The 15,910-nt window shown below is 38.0% G+C and overlaps 1 protein-coding gene across 2 annotated transcripts in view; it reads right to left on the bottom strand.

The window, feature by feature from the left end:
• The window catches only part of MAMDC2 (MAM domain containing 2), a 182,672-nt gene that overhangs the window by 6,334 nt on the left and 160,428 nt on the right, over positions 1–15,910 (bottom strand). The gene's annotated exons all lie outside the window — the stretch shown is intronic.

Genomic DNA, 15,910 nt, shown 5'->3' on the forward strand with positions numbered 1-15,910 from the left:
GGGCCGTTAAAAGGACTCAAATTACATTCTCTTCTTTCACAGTGTTCCTGGAAACAATTTACGGCAAATGGATGAGCTGACTACAGTACTGATAAAGCGCTGATCATTTTGGAGAATATGTATAATCCTTGAGAAAATAAATGTGCTACAAAAATTAGACCATTGAAATAATTCTTTTAATTTAATAATTTATAACTCAGTTTAATATACAAGAGGTGATTAATATACCAGCATTATGCCACGGACGTGGTGATGAACACATCAGAATTTCTCGAATGAATTTCACGAATGATATTTTGCACCTTCCAGATACTGGTTTACAGGACCAAGCATGGGTTTTGTAGTCAAGAAGATCTGGGTTCAAGCTTTGGCTCTAGTATTTGCTATCTGTGCAATCCTGGTCTAATTAATTTTCCTGTCTGAACATACATTTGTCACTTTAAAATAAGGGTTAATAACATTTGTCCTACAGAGTTGTGAGAACTAAATGACATGTGTGACATGCCCACATGTGACACATTTTCAACATCCGTTTCCTGTCCCGCCTCCTTCCCTGAATTTTTTTGTCACTTCTTTTACTCTTGAAAATATATTTATATAACATTTAAAAATTGCCGTTACATTTCTGCTTTTAATTTTGAAACGTACTTTTCTTTCTTATTTTATTTTATTTTGCTAGTGTCAGGTAGCACAGGATTAGTCTGCGTGGAAATTAGGCAGTGTTGTTCCCAGGTCCTAAATATGGGAGCTGACTGCCCCTCCCCACTTCTCACGCTCCACATGAAGGTTGTCCGGAATTGCTATGAGCTCTTCAAAATATTTCCAGAATCCAGTCACTTCTCTTCTCCCTATCTGCATTGCTTCCACCTGTGTCCAAGCCACTATCATTTCTCACCTGGGTTAATGCAATAGCTTCCCAACTAGTCTTCCTGCTTCTACCCTTGTCCCCTACAATCTAATCTTGACACAGCAACCACAGTGATCCTTCTAAAATGAAAGCCAATTTTTAGCACTCCTCTTTTCAAAATCTTTTATTGGCTTAGCATTTCTCTCAGAGTCAAAGCCGCAGTACTTAAAACTGCTTTAAGGCTCTATATAACCTCCCTCCCATACTCTTATCTCTCTCACTCCTACTGCTGCCTTCTCCTACTACCATTCCCCTTACTCACTGTGTGCTGCTTGGCCACCCTGGCATCTATGCGGATCCTGGAATATAGTAGGTATGCTGCAACCTCAGGGGCTTTGCACTTGCTGATCCCTCTACCAGGAAAAGCTCTTCCCCCAGATATTCTCAGGTCTCACTCTCTCACTTCCTTCAGGTCTGGGCTCATATGTTACCTTTTCTGTTAGGTCAACACTAGTTCAAATTGTAATTTCCCTCTTTGGGCACCCTTTGTCCCCTACATACTATTTTATTATGTTGCCCATAGTATTTAATTAACTCTTCACATGCTATATAATTTTCTTATTTATTATGTGTGTTGGTTTGAAGTTGTATGTACCCCAGAAAAATGTGTTCTTAAATTTAATCCATTCCTGTGGGTGTGAACCCATTGCAAGTAGGATCTTGTGATGAGGCTACTTCAGTTAAGGTGTGATCTTCCTCAGTCAGAATGGGTCTTAATCCTCTCACTGGAGTCCTTTGTAAACAGGATGAATACAGAGACAGAGAAAACCACAGAAGCAAGAAGCTGAAATTAACAAAACTTGGAAGAGAAGGGAGAGACTAACAGACACCTCCATGTGCTTTGCCATGTGGCAGAGGGGCCAAGGATTGCTGGTAGCTGGTCTCTGGGAAAAAAGCATCTTGATGATAACTTAATTTGGACATTTTCCTGGCCTCAAACTGTAAACTAATAAATTACCATTGTTTAAGCCAACATGTTTCATGGTGTCTGCTTTAGGCAGCCTAGGAAACTAAAATATTGTGCTCCCTTTCCCTCCTCTAGAATGTACAAGGGTGGAGACTTTTCCTTGTTTGGTTCACTGCCATGTCCCCAATTCCTAGAACAGAGTCTGCAACATAGTAGGTGCTCAATAAATATTTGTTGAATGAATACATGCATGCATGCATTTTCTTCCACAGCTCTAAAGCACCAACCAGCTTGACCATTTTCAGACCACATGGCTCCACCAAGGCCACTCCACTTCTGTGAGGTTCTTTGCAATGAGATACACACTTGACTAGGAAACCCCAAGGCAAAACTAGAACAAACCCAAGTTTTGATAAAATAAAAATCTTATCAAAGCAAATACTCTCAAACCAATACCACATCATTTGATGGATTTTTTAAAGTGGACACATGTAAGATAATTCTTTAACTTCGTTATCTTCATTCTTTTACTGGTAAGAAAATTGCTACAGAAGAAACACTGGGATTTCTGCACAATCAGCAATGAAAGGAAACTTTACTGTACTTTCTTTCATTTAATATTGTCATTTCTGTAATGCTGATAGTTGTTCATTCCTAGTGATAACCAGTACAAATCCTGGCCAGGATTAGTCTGAGGTCCTGGAAGAGGGGAAAATGCTTAATCACCCCTAGGATAATCCAAACGAATACTTCCCCTTATTGGTATGGGTTAGTTCATTTAGCCTAGAATGGGTGAAACATCACTCTGGTTGCCAGGTTCTTGCTGACAAGGTGGTGCTCTGATTAAATTAGTGATGACCTACACAGCCCCCTCCACCCCACCTCCTTGTTCTTTGGACCACACACACTCCTGAAGTTTACTATGCCTTCAGCTCATGCACTTCTGGGTCTCGGGGATCCTATTACCCAAGGCTTCTAATTCCAGAGATCTTTGCATTTAGTACCATGAAATCTCCTAAGCTGTTTGACTGCATAACTGTAATGTTTTAGAAGAGAGGGGTAACATCCTGGGGAATGTGAGCACAATTGTGCTCACAAGTTTACTTTTCATGAGTAATTTTGGCCTTTCCAAAAATCCTTCAGGATACAGTCTAGTGAAAGCACATATACGTATATTTCCCTAAGGCAATATGAATCTAGCCCTACATCTACAGATACCCAAGAGCAATTTCTTGAATTTTTCAACTGATGAGAACTTGCCCTTCTGATATACAGACCAATTATTCCTCTTGATTCCAAATATATTTTTCTTCTTGACTTGCATATTACATCTGCTTTCCCCAGAAAAGATCAGAGCCTCATGGAAAGCCAGCTCTGCTTCACGTGTTTGGAAATCAGAGAAAAGCCCCCTGTGTTGACAAGCTTTGCCACCTTACAGCTCCAAACTCTGTCTTAGCAAACAAAAGCTCTGGATGGGAGCCAGGAAGCCCCAGCAGCGAAGCCCCAGCCCCACTCATGTGTTAGTGCACATGACAGATTCCAATCTGTGGAAAGGATTATGAACTGGAGAAAACAAATTACTTTCCTGCAGTGGGTCATTGTTTAACATTCAAGACGGGGGTCTCAATGGGTCTTCTGGGACAGCAGGGCCCCATCTGTTCTTTGCACAGCAACTGTGATGTCTTGAGACCCACAGCAGATTCATGATTTTGAACCGTGGAGCAGCTGCCCCTCTTGTCTCATTATTCCCTTTCAACCAGGGCCGTGAAGCAGCTGAGTGGCCTGGGCAAGGCCTTGAGCTCTATTTATTAAGCTAGACGAGGATCCCTAACAATCAGGGGGAAAACAAAGGAGAGCCGCTAAATGTGTCTCTCTAAAATTGCTCTTTACTATCTTTTTAAAATGATTTTATAAAGAGAGATGCTGCCGTCTCATGCAAGTAGGAGCTGACAGTATCAGAGACTAGGGTGAGAAGTTATGGAAAGTTTTAAGGACATTGGAGATTTTATTATCTAGAACTAATTCCTCAGATGGCTCCAGATTGGGCAGCACTGTTACGTGTCTAGATATCCCCTACCAAGTTTCTTGAAAGACAAGGACTTTGAAGTAATGACTGCTATTAAATTTCAGCTATGAAACAAACATGCTAAAACATATAGTTCTGATTTACTTTTGTCTAACAGTGCAGTTTTATAAATAAATTTCATTATTTAGTATTTTAATATATTGTTGATATTTCTATCACACAAGAAGGAACTGTTCTTAGAAATGAAGAAGACTTCAATGTCTACTTGTAGCTTGTTGAAGAAAATTTAACTGTCAGGAATAAGGAAAATTTTATTGAAACATTGAAATTTACCACAAAAGAAAGTGATGGTGTCTCTTCCTCTGGACATTGTTAAGAAAATTATGAATAGCTGCTTTTCTGGGATGGGGGGGTTGGGTGGAGGATTGGATGACTTCTAATCTCTTCACTGATGGACTCAGCTGATAGGAAATGTTACAATTGAAATCTTCTCACTAAACTGGACAGTTATCTGCTGATTTATTTTTTCCTCTATCTTTTGGTCACAACATCCCTGTAAACAACAGGGGAACTGAAACAATTGTTTACAAAGCATTCTGGCAGCACGGAATCATATAAATGTTAATAAAATTGCAATGGCCAATAAAACCTTGGGAACTTTGCTATGACTTATCTTGTCTTTATTATCTTGTAATTAAGTAGCATCTCTGTTAGGAAACTTTCTGGTTCTACCGAGATAGAGCTATTCCAGTAGACTGTGGCAGGAAATGAAGACACAAATCCTGCACCATCCTACCTCCGTGCAAATCACAATTCCTCTGTCATAAATGCCTTCATTATTTTATTAAATAAGGACTCAAATGATTAGGTATTTTCTTTTCTTTTCTATTCTTTTTTTTTTGTCTTTATTGTTCTACTAGAATGACTTGGAAATTGTTTGAGTCAGTGTTTCCCAAAACTTTAGTCATGAAAATACCACCTTCATGATATTTTTTTTTCCCATCCACATACTAATAGTACTAGTAGTCAATTAATTTTTAAAATAGATATCATTTTTATTACTTAAATACATTTATTAAAATAGGAATCTTTGTATTGGTATGAAAATACAAGACTGGAAACTAGCTATAAACCTGTGAAATAATGGTTTTGATGAACTGGTATATATTTTTCTTATACTTGGATATTACCATCAAATTTTTAAAATGTTCACCCATTTTCCACTTGAATTACCTGGTGGTGTATGTAATACAGTTAGGGAAACACTGGTTTAAGGTTTCTTCCAAACCTTTCAGTTTCTACTAAGTCATTCTATTTGTGGTCACATGATTTTCTATTTTATATAAGCATAAATGATACAAAATAATGAGTCCATGAAAGTAGCCTAGAAAGAAACATGAGATTTTGTAAATGATTCATTAATTGTGAAAATTGGTATACCATCCCTTTGAATGGAGCGTATACATTATCAAGCTTTTTCACAAATATATTCTCAGTCATCACAGCAACCCTAAGAGACTAGCAGGGTATCTATTATCTTTATTTCACATACAAGGAACCTGAGGCTCAGAGAAACTATGTAAATGTGCCCAAGTGTGCAGGCAGCAAGTGGCAGAGACAGCTCAATGTTTATCCGTTGGTCTTTCCACTAGTCTATACCACGTTATACCCTAGAATTTGGAAAGGTTTATTGCATAAGTAGTTAGTAAGGCAGTAACTACAGCTCCCTAGGAATTGCTACATATGATGATGTATTGATTTTCTGATAATCCTGCAATAAAATGACATTAATATTTTGGCTTTTCTGAGCTTCTCTTTAAATTTAGTGGTTCTATATTTACTGTTTGATGTTGTTGTCTATGCAACAGCTTTGTATGCCTCTCCTCTTTCTTTTTCCTCCCTATGTGAGTCCTCTCAAGTACAGATTGGCAGGCTCTAAGGATGGGAAATGAAAAGGTGAATGCAGTCTACAAGTACAGGTGCATTCTTTGGAAGTCTCAGAATGTACTGCATTCAAAAAGGATCTTGTGGCCACCAGCACCCACAAATACCCTCTGGTCTTCAAGGAAAAAAGACCCTGTGATGCTGGCCCTGAGTTCAAGCCTACTGCTTTACTAATGTATAGGATCAGAAGCTCTGCCACTTTTTTACTGCCTTTACATGGAAAAGAGACAGAGAAAAGGTTGTTATGACTAAATATAATAATAGAAACATATCAATAATGTAGGTAATAGGAGATCTACTTTTCAGATGTAATTTCATTATTGTTTAAATCATAAATCTAATCACAGGTAGGCTTGTTGCTATCCCAGGATCCAAGCAGTGAATAATTAAAACATATATTTGAATGAGGTTAAAAGGGGAAATTTTAGGATGTATATATGTTATTAGAAGATAAATTTTAAAAACAACGTGGAACTGTACAACACAAATAATGAACCTTATGTTAATCCATGGACTATAGTTAGTAGTACAATTATAAAAATGTGCTTTAATCAATTGTGACAATTGTACCACACTAATGAAAGGTGTTAATAATTGAGTGGCACATGGGAAACCTGTATTTTATGCATGGTTTCTCTGTAAACCCACAACTTCGGTAATAAGTTAGTTTTTATGAAAACCTCCCTTGAGTGGGTTTCAATGTTTTAATATTTAAAATGAGTGTGTTGCCCTAGCTGATCTCCAAGATCCCGTCTACCTCCAGCATCCCACAGTTCTATGAACTATTACAAATTCTTTGCCAATTAAAATTTTCTTATTATTTCAGAATATATCCCCTTGTTGAAGAGAAATTTCAGTGACATTCATCTAAGCCATATTATATTTATTATATAAATCACTTTTTTAAAATTATGAGGTGATTATCAAAGTGGTTTCTTTGATAATTTAATGGAAAGTACATTTTGCAGTACATTATTACTACGATGGTTATCTCCAATACTTATTACTCAAGATGGAGAGTTATAAATGGAAAGGTATAGAAAATAGCACAGTTTACAGCCAAAGGCAGTATAAATATAAATTTTAATACTCTCTTCTGACTACCCTCCACCAAAGAACGGAACACCATGCAATAACATAATCTCAGAAACAGCAAGATCTTGTCTAGAACAGCCAGGGAATATCAACAAAAGAATACAGTTGAAAGAGGCCAGAGACACAAAGATCTTATTCACAATATTATGATTGGTTGGTCTGCAGTGCATAAGAGCAAATGCCTTCAAATTTTGAGTAAATAATCATGTTTTTAAATAAATGATACTAAAAAATGAAATACGGAAATATCAACTTCTGACTATGTTGGAATAACTTGTAGCAGACCTATACTCCTGTTGAGAAAAATGAAAAAAATTAATCAAATATATTTTTTAAAAAGACACCTGTTTGGAAGTTATCTGAGAACTTTCTAAGCAGCAAGGTAGTGAAGGATTAAGATTTCAGAGAAAACGGGAGTTCAATGAATTGAGATCAATACTCTTCAAGCTGTTTTCCCCTTGGGGCATTTGCCTATTCGGCTTAGAAGCTAAATCAAGAGCAGAGAAGCCATCAGATCTCACTAAATGGGGGAGATAATAACTGGAGTTCAGGGCAGCCAAAGCAGCTAGGACCTGAGGCCAAGTAAGGAAGGTAAAGAAAAGTGAGTCCAACACTTGGAATCTTCTCTTGAGGCATTTGCCAAATTCTTAAGCTGCAGAGGTCAAGAAGCCAAGAAGCTAAGTATAAAACAGAGTGGAGTTTTCAGCAGTCTCACCATAGTAATTTATGAAAAACTAAGGAGGAGGGCCCATAATAAAACCATGGGGCATATTTTTGGAGAATATACCCTAGTTGTAGGAGAGAACCAGCAAAATAGACTGCAATACCGTCTTAAGTTAGCTCAGTTCTGATTGGACTGAGGTAATGTGCCCCCTCTAGTTGTCTATTTGAGAATAGGGTGAATCTTCTGTGGAGGAAAACATCATCACCCAAAAGTTCTATAATTTTTCATTTACAAGTGTATTACTTAGGGTTCTCCTTGGAAACAGAATCAATGAGCGATGTCTCTGATTATCAAATTGCAAAAGTGACTCACGCAACTGCGGGCATGCACGAGTCCAAATTCTGCAGAGCCATCAACAAACTGTCAACTCCAAGGAAGACGTCTGACAAACTCCTTGGGAAACAAACCGACAACTTTGACGAACTCCTCAGGAAACAAACCGGCAACTTTGACGAGCTCCCCAGGAAATGCTTCACTGAGCAGCCGAAGAAGAAGTGAAGGTTCTCTAACCGTCCGGCTTATAAGCCTCTAACTGATCACCTGGACCAAATCTAGCCAACTGCAGTCTCTCACCGTGGAAGCACGCCCCTTGATGAGTCATCAGTCAGCTGCAGTCAATTGACTGATGATCCGACAAACCAGCCCACTGGTTTATTAACCAGCCTCAAATATCCTCACAGCAATCGTCAGGCCAGTGCCCACTTGACCAGACAGCTAGGCCACCTAGCCAAGTTGACACATGAACCCAACCATCACAACAAGGTATAGCACTTGACCAAAATTATCATATACATCAAGAAATAAGACCAAAGAGGACCTAAAACAGACAACAGAAAGAGAACTATAGGTAATCCAGTATGGAGTTATCACACAAGTACTGTAAAATAACTATGATTAATAATTTAATCATATGAATATTAATATGAATTTAACATTTAACAATATGTGGAAGAATACAAATCATAAGGTGAAGACTTTCACTAGAGCACTCAAATCTATTTAAAAGCAAAGAAACTGCGGGAGGGAATGGTGGGTGGGGTTTCTGAAATGGTAGAATAAGGAGCTTTGAAAATCTGCTCCTCCATAAAAGCGATGCAAACAGTAGTAAAAATGGTCAAAATCAACTTTTTCAGAACTCTCGAAATTAACTAAAGGCTTGCAACTATCTGAGAGTGCTTATTCAAGAAAATCAGTGAGCTTTGTGGCATTTTAACTTGCCCTAATTCCATCCCCATCTCTCCTACTATAAACCAGACTTGAAAAAACCAAAAGTACCACAACTAAGCACTCTGAAAACCAGTATCCTAGCATCCACTGGAAGAGGAACAGGTCAAAGCTTCCCACAAGGCTCATCTCCAGAGAATTGTCATTACTCATCTTTCAGCTCTCTGAAAAGCTTCATTCTCAAGGTTTGTCTTTAATTAACCTGACTGAGGTGAAAATCACTCTAAGTGAATAGCTGCATCCCCAGGGCATTTGTTTAAAACAAATGGTGGTAACTGTTCAACATTGGAACTGCCTGATTTGGCAGTCAGAGTTGAGGCTAAATAAAGGCTGACCAAAAAACTTAAAAGCAAAATATTGGAGAATGGGATATCTGTAGGGTCTTTGCAAAGCTCCAACATATTCTTGGGCATCTAGAAAGCCATGTGTATGGGCAGAGCTATGTTCATACCCAGGAAAGATCTGATAAGATCTTAATCTCTCACCTCTGGCTGACTGTGAGGTTCTGCACAGTAAGAAGTAAAGGCTAAGGCAGAGTTGCAAACTGTCAGCAGCACATTGAAAATATGCCCCAACACAAATCTAGACCCCTTTGGCAAGGACTGGGAGACATATTGGTTCAAGGAATTTAAGGAAAACCTGTGTCCAATGATTAGATGACTGTTATGCAAACTGAGCAATGTCTTAAATGTCTGCACACAACTAAGAATAATGACTTTACAGAATTAGTCCAGGAAAGTCACTAAAAAAATAGTAGCATCAACAACAACAATCAGCAACAACCACAAACCCTGTGAATGGGGGAAATCTGATTTCCAGAGCTGCTGCATTATATTATTTTAAATGCCCAGTTTTCAATAAAAATTATGAGACATATAAAGAAAAAGGAAAGTGTGGCCTATCTACAGGGTAAAAAACAGTGAATAGAAACTGTCTCTGAAGAAACCCAGACATTGCACTTAATAGACAAAGGCATTATGTCAACAATTATAAATATGTTCAAAGAACTAAAATAAACTATGTCTAAAGAATTAAAGGGAGAAACTAAGATGGTGACTAGGTGAGACAGGGTGAAAAAACACCTCCGTGAAAAACACTAGCTAAAAACCAGAAAGTGACCCAGAATACCAGTTACAGTGATGCACCAGCTGGACGAGGTCTCCTAGTTCCAGAGGGGCCATATACTTGGTGAAACCGGGAGTCTGCATTCTGAAATGAGTAAGCTGGCTGGAAGACCCGCAGCTGCGCGGCGGTCTGGGGAAGCCAGGGTTTGGCGTTTGGAGACCGGCTGGCTCTTTAAAAAAAAAAAAAAAGGGAAAAACCCAGGAGCAGCTGCAGCTGCCATAGTGGGAACCACGCAGTAAAACACAGCAAGAGGGGGCTGGGCCAGCCTCTCAGTGTCTGGCTGGGAAGATAGCCCACTGCAGATACTCCTGGGGCCGTGGTAATGGAGGGGAGAGCCGGAAGCAGAAAGAAACCCTGTGGCTAGAAGCTGGCTCCCCGGAGGGCTGGATAAACTCCTGCCCGGGGCCATGCCCACAGCCCAGAGCCCCGCCAGTTGCCAGGGAGCTGGGAAGGAGAAACTGTGCGAGGAGGAGGGGGTTGAGACGCCCCGTTCGGCCATTTTTGCTTCAGGCTGAGAGCGCGCCGCTGCACGGCCTGGCGGCCTGGGGCTTCCCTTGAGGGACGGCGTGCACTGGTGACGTAGCACAGCATTCCCTCGGCTGAGCTCCTGGAGGATCGTGGCTGGGCGGGGGGACCCGCTCAGAGAACCCAGGGACACTATGCCAGGTCCAGTGGTTTGTGGGTCAGCGAGAGAGGGTCTGGGGCTGAACTGAAATGAAGGCTTAGACTCTTGTGGCGGCCTTGAATCTCCAAGAACCTGGGGGATTTGAATACTAAAACTGCTCTTCCTCCCTGACCACCCGTACACACACCCCACATTCAGGGCAGACGGCTCCAGCAACACACCCAAACTGAGGTCTGCAACTGAACCCCACAAGAATCATTTCCCCACACACCGTGGGAACAAGGTTGAGAACTGATGTGAGGGATATAGGTGACTCACAGATGCCATCTGCTGGTTAGTTAGAGAAAGTGTATGTCACCAAACTGTATTTCTGAAAAATTAGATCGATATCCTTTTTTTTTTTACAACTTGAAAAAACTCTATCAAGCAACACAAATGCCAAGAGGCCAAAAACAACAGAAAATCTTAATGCATATGATAAAACCAGATGATATGGAGAATCCAACTCCAAACACACAAATCAAGATATTGGAAGAAACACAGTACCTTGCACAATTAATCAAAGAACTACAATCGAGGAACGAAAACATGGCAAAGGATTTAAAGGACATCAAGAAGACCATGGCCCAGGATATAAGTGACATAAAGAAGACCCTAGAGGAGCATAAAGAAGACAATGAAAGAGTAAATAAAAATATAGAAGATCTTATGGAAATAAAAGAAACTGTTGGCCAAATTAAAAAGACTCTGGATATTCACAATACAAGACTAGAGGAAGCTGAACAACATCTCAGTGTCCTAGAAGTCCACAGAACAGAAAATGAAAGAACAAAAGAAAGAATGGAGAAAAAAATTGAAAAAATAAAAATGGATCTCAGGGATATGATAGATAAAATAAAACGTCCAAACTTAAGACTCATTGGTGTCCCAGAAGGGGAAGAGAAGGGTAAAGGTCTAGAAAGAGTATTCAAAGAAATTGTTGGGGAAAACTTCCCCAACCTTCTACACAATATAAATACACAAAGCATAAATGCCCAGTGAACTCCAAATAGAATAAACCCAAATAAACCCACTCCGAGACATATTCTGATCAGACTCTCAAATACGGAAGAGAAGGAGCAAGTTCTGAAAGCAGCAAGAGAAAAGCAATTCACCACATACAAAGGAAACAACATAAGACGAAGTAGTGACTACTCAGCGGCCACCATGGAGGCGAGAAGGCAGTGGCATGACATATTTAAAATTCTGAGAGACGAAAATTTCCAACCAAGAATACTTTATCCAGCAAAACTCTCCTTCAAATTTGAGGGAGAGCTTAAATTTTTCACAGACAAACAAATGCTGAGAGACTTTGCCAATAAAAGACCTGCCCTACTTCAGATTCTAAAGGGAGCCCTACCAACAGAGAAACAAAGAAAGGAGAAAGAGATATAGAGAATTTTAACAGACATATATAGTACCTTACATCCCAAATCACCAGGACACTCATTTTTCTCTAGTGATCACAGATCTTTCTCCAGAAGAGACCATAAGCTGGGACATAAAACAAGCTTCAATAAATTAAGAAAAAAAAAAAATTTGAATATAATCAAAGCACATTCTCCAACCACAATGGAATACAAATAGAAGTTAATAATTTTTGAACTGTAACTGCACTATTTACTTCCTACAGGATATAAAATACACAAACTCTAATGACAAATCAGTGGTTTTGAACTAAATGTAAAATATGTAATTTTAGAGAACTATATAAAGGTGGGGGAATGAAGGAGTATAGGAACATAGTTTATGTGTCCTATTGAAGTGAAAGTGGTATCAAAGAAAAACAAGATTGATATGGATTTAAGAGGTTAATTTTAAGCCCCACAGTAAACACAAAGAAATTATCAGAGAATATAACCATAGAGATGAAAAGTAGAGTTTGGGTTAAGAGAAATGGGGGAAGGGGCAATGGGGAGTTAAGAAATGAGTGTACGGTTGCTGTCTGAGGTGAAGGGAAATTTCTAGTAATGGATGGTGGGAAAGAGCATTACAACATTCTAAATGTGATTAATCCCACTAATGGAAGGCTAGGGAGGGGGTGGAATGGGAAGATTTAGGCTGTATATATGTTTCCACAACTAAAAAAAAAAAAAGTCTAACTAGATGACAATTGAATGCTAAGGATGAACTCGGATGGGATTGGAGGATAGAGGACAGGTGGCTCAAAGGAACACAGTTGAGACATAAGGAAAAGGAATTATAGAATGTAAGCTTTGTATCATTGTTGAATCTCTTGTACTTCTTAGCTGCACTTAATGGAATGGCATAAAAGAACGTTCTTGTTCATGGGAAGGGTATATGTGAATTACAGTGTATGTTCAAGGATGTGTGCAGCTAACTCTCATATGTTCAGAAGACAGAGCAATAGATGATGGATGATAGGGAGGGAGGGAGAGAGGGAAAGAAATAGCGATGTGACAGCATGTTAAAGTTGGTGGATTGAGCTATCGGGGGAGGGGGGTCAGGGTATGATGGAGTTCTGTGTATGGGGTTAGTATCGTTTTTGCAACTGTTCCTATAACTTTGAATTTATTTCAAAATAAAATAAAAAAAATAAAAAAAGAATTAAAGGAAAGTATGAGAACGATGTCTCACCAAATTGAGAATATCATTAAAAAGACAGAAATTATAAAAAAAAGAACCAATTAGAAATTCTGGATTTGAAAAGTACAAATGAAATGAAAATTCATTAGAGGGCTCAGCAGCACATTTGAACTGGCAAAAGAAAGAATCAGTAAACCTGGAAGACAAGTTAATTGAAATTATTCAATCTGAAGAACAGAAAGAAAAACAATGAAGAAAAACAAACAGATCCTCAGAGACCCATGTGACGCCATCAAGTGTATCAACATACGCATAATGGGAGTTCCCAGATGGAGAGGAGAGAGAGAAAAGGGCAGAAAGAATATTTTAAGAAATAATAGCCGAAAACTTTACAAACTTGCTGAAAAACATTAGTCTATACATCTAAGAAGATAAATAAACTCTACATAGGATCAATTTGAGGAAATTCACACTTAGAAACATCATAGTTAGCTGTTTGAAGACAAAGACAAAGAATTCATTTTGAAAGCAGCAAGTACAAAGGATCCTCAAGAAGATTAAGAGAGGACTTCTCATAAAAAGTCGTGGAGACCGGAGGGCAGTTGGATGACATATTCAAAGTGCTGAAAGAAAACCAAGAATTCTATAACCAGCAAGATTATCCTTTGAAAGTGAAGGAGAATTGAAGACATTCCTAGAGAAATAAAAACTGAATGCATCATCATTAGACTCACCCTATGAGAAATACTACAGGGAGCCCTTCAGGCTGAAACGAAAGGACTCTAGGCAGTAACTCAAATCCATGTGAAGAAATAAAAAACACTGGCAAAGAAGCAGATAAATATAAAAGACAGTATAAGTGCAGTTTTGTTTGTAAATCTTTTATTTTATTTAAAAGACAACTTTATACAGCAATTATTATAAAACTATGAACTTAAAATGCATGTAGATATAATTTGTATGATAACGGCACAAAGCAGAGAGGAGGGAACAAAGCAAAGTTTTTGTATATTATTGAAATTAAGCTAGTATTAGTCTGAACTAGATTGTTTTAAGTTAAGTAGTTAACTGGAAAAAGATACACCATTCACACAGTACCCCAAACAGAGCTCAAGTGACTGTAAAAGTATCTTATAAAACAGACTTTAAAAAATGAGATACCACCTCACACACACTAGGATGACTAGACTATACTTAAAAACACAGAAAAAAACAGATGTTGAAGAGGATGTGGATAAATTGGAACCCTCATGCACTGCTGTCGGAAATGTGAAACGGTGTAGCTAATTTGGTAAACACAGAGTTTACCCTATGAAACTCAAATGGTTAAACATAGAGTTACCCTATGAACCAGCAATTCCACTCCTAGGTATATTCCTAAGAGAAATGAAAAATATATCCACTCAAAAATTTATATCTTCATTATTCATAATTGCAAAAAGTGAAAATAACTCAAATGTTAGGCAACTGATGAATGGATAAATAAATGTGGTATATTCATAAAATGGGATATTATTCAGTTATAAAAAACAATGAAGCACTTATACATGCTACAACATGCATAAGCCTTGAAAACATTATGCCCAGTGAAAAAGCCAGATATGAAAGTCAACATATTATATGATTCCTTTTATATGAAATATCCAGAATGGGCAAAATCACAGAGAGAGAAAGTAGATACATGGTTGCCGGGGTCTGAGGGAAGGAGACAATGGGGAACCACTGCTATTGGGTGGACTGCCAATGCTTGGGGTGATAAAAATTTTCTGAAATTAGATAGTGGTGATGGTTGCACAACTTCGTGAGTATGCTAAAAGCTACTGAATTGTACACTTTAAAGGGAGAATTGTATTGTATTGTATTATATTATATTATCTCAATAAAGTTATTATTTAAAAATACACTATGGAAATTCTAGAACTGAAAAATAGAATTCTTGAAATTAAGAACTCAATTGATGGGTTTAATAGCACACTGGACACAGTTGGAAAGAGGATTAGAGAACTAAAAAAAATAGGTCAAGAGAAAATATATGAACTGAAGAATAAAGAGTACAGAGAAAGGAATTATTTTAAAAGAGCATAAAGAATATATGATACATGCTGAAAACTTTTAACATACATGTAATTGGAGTCCCAGAAAGAGAAGAGAGAAAGAATGGATAAGATAAAGGGCAAGAATTTTTGAAAATTTTGAAAACCGATAAAAGACATCAATTCATAGTTTAAAGAATTTTAGTGAACGCCAAGGAGGATAAATACAAAGAAGATTACACACATGCATATCATGCTAAACAGCTGACAGCCAAACATGAAAAGAAAATATTAAAAGCATCCAGAGCTTCAAAGGAACAACTATATGACTGGCCTCTGAATTCTCAACAGAAATGATGGAAGCCAGATGATGACAGAATGATATTTATAAATGGCTGATAAAAAATAATTTTCAACCTAGAATTCTATTCCCGGCAAAGATATCCTTCAAAATAAAGGAAAAGTAAAGACATTCACAAACAAAAAAACCAAGAGAATTCATCAGCAGCATACTCACATCAAAAACAAACAAACAAAATAAACCAAAAAACAGATGCAGAAGAAAACTATTTCCAGCAGAAGAAAAATATTTCTGCCAGAAGAACTTAACTCATGTGAGAAACATAGAAATGCAGAAAGAAATGAAGACTTACGGAATGGCTAAATGTGAAATAATACCAACTCAGAATATCTTCTGAGGTTTAAAATACGTAG

This window comes from Choloepus didactylus, chromosome 10 (genome assembly GCF_015220235.1).
Source record: "Choloepus didactylus isolate mChoDid1 chromosome 10, mChoDid1.pri, whole genome shotgun sequence".
Taxonomy (NCBI): Eukaryota; Metazoa; Chordata; class Mammalia; order Pilosa; family Megalonychidae; genus Choloepus; species Choloepus didactylus.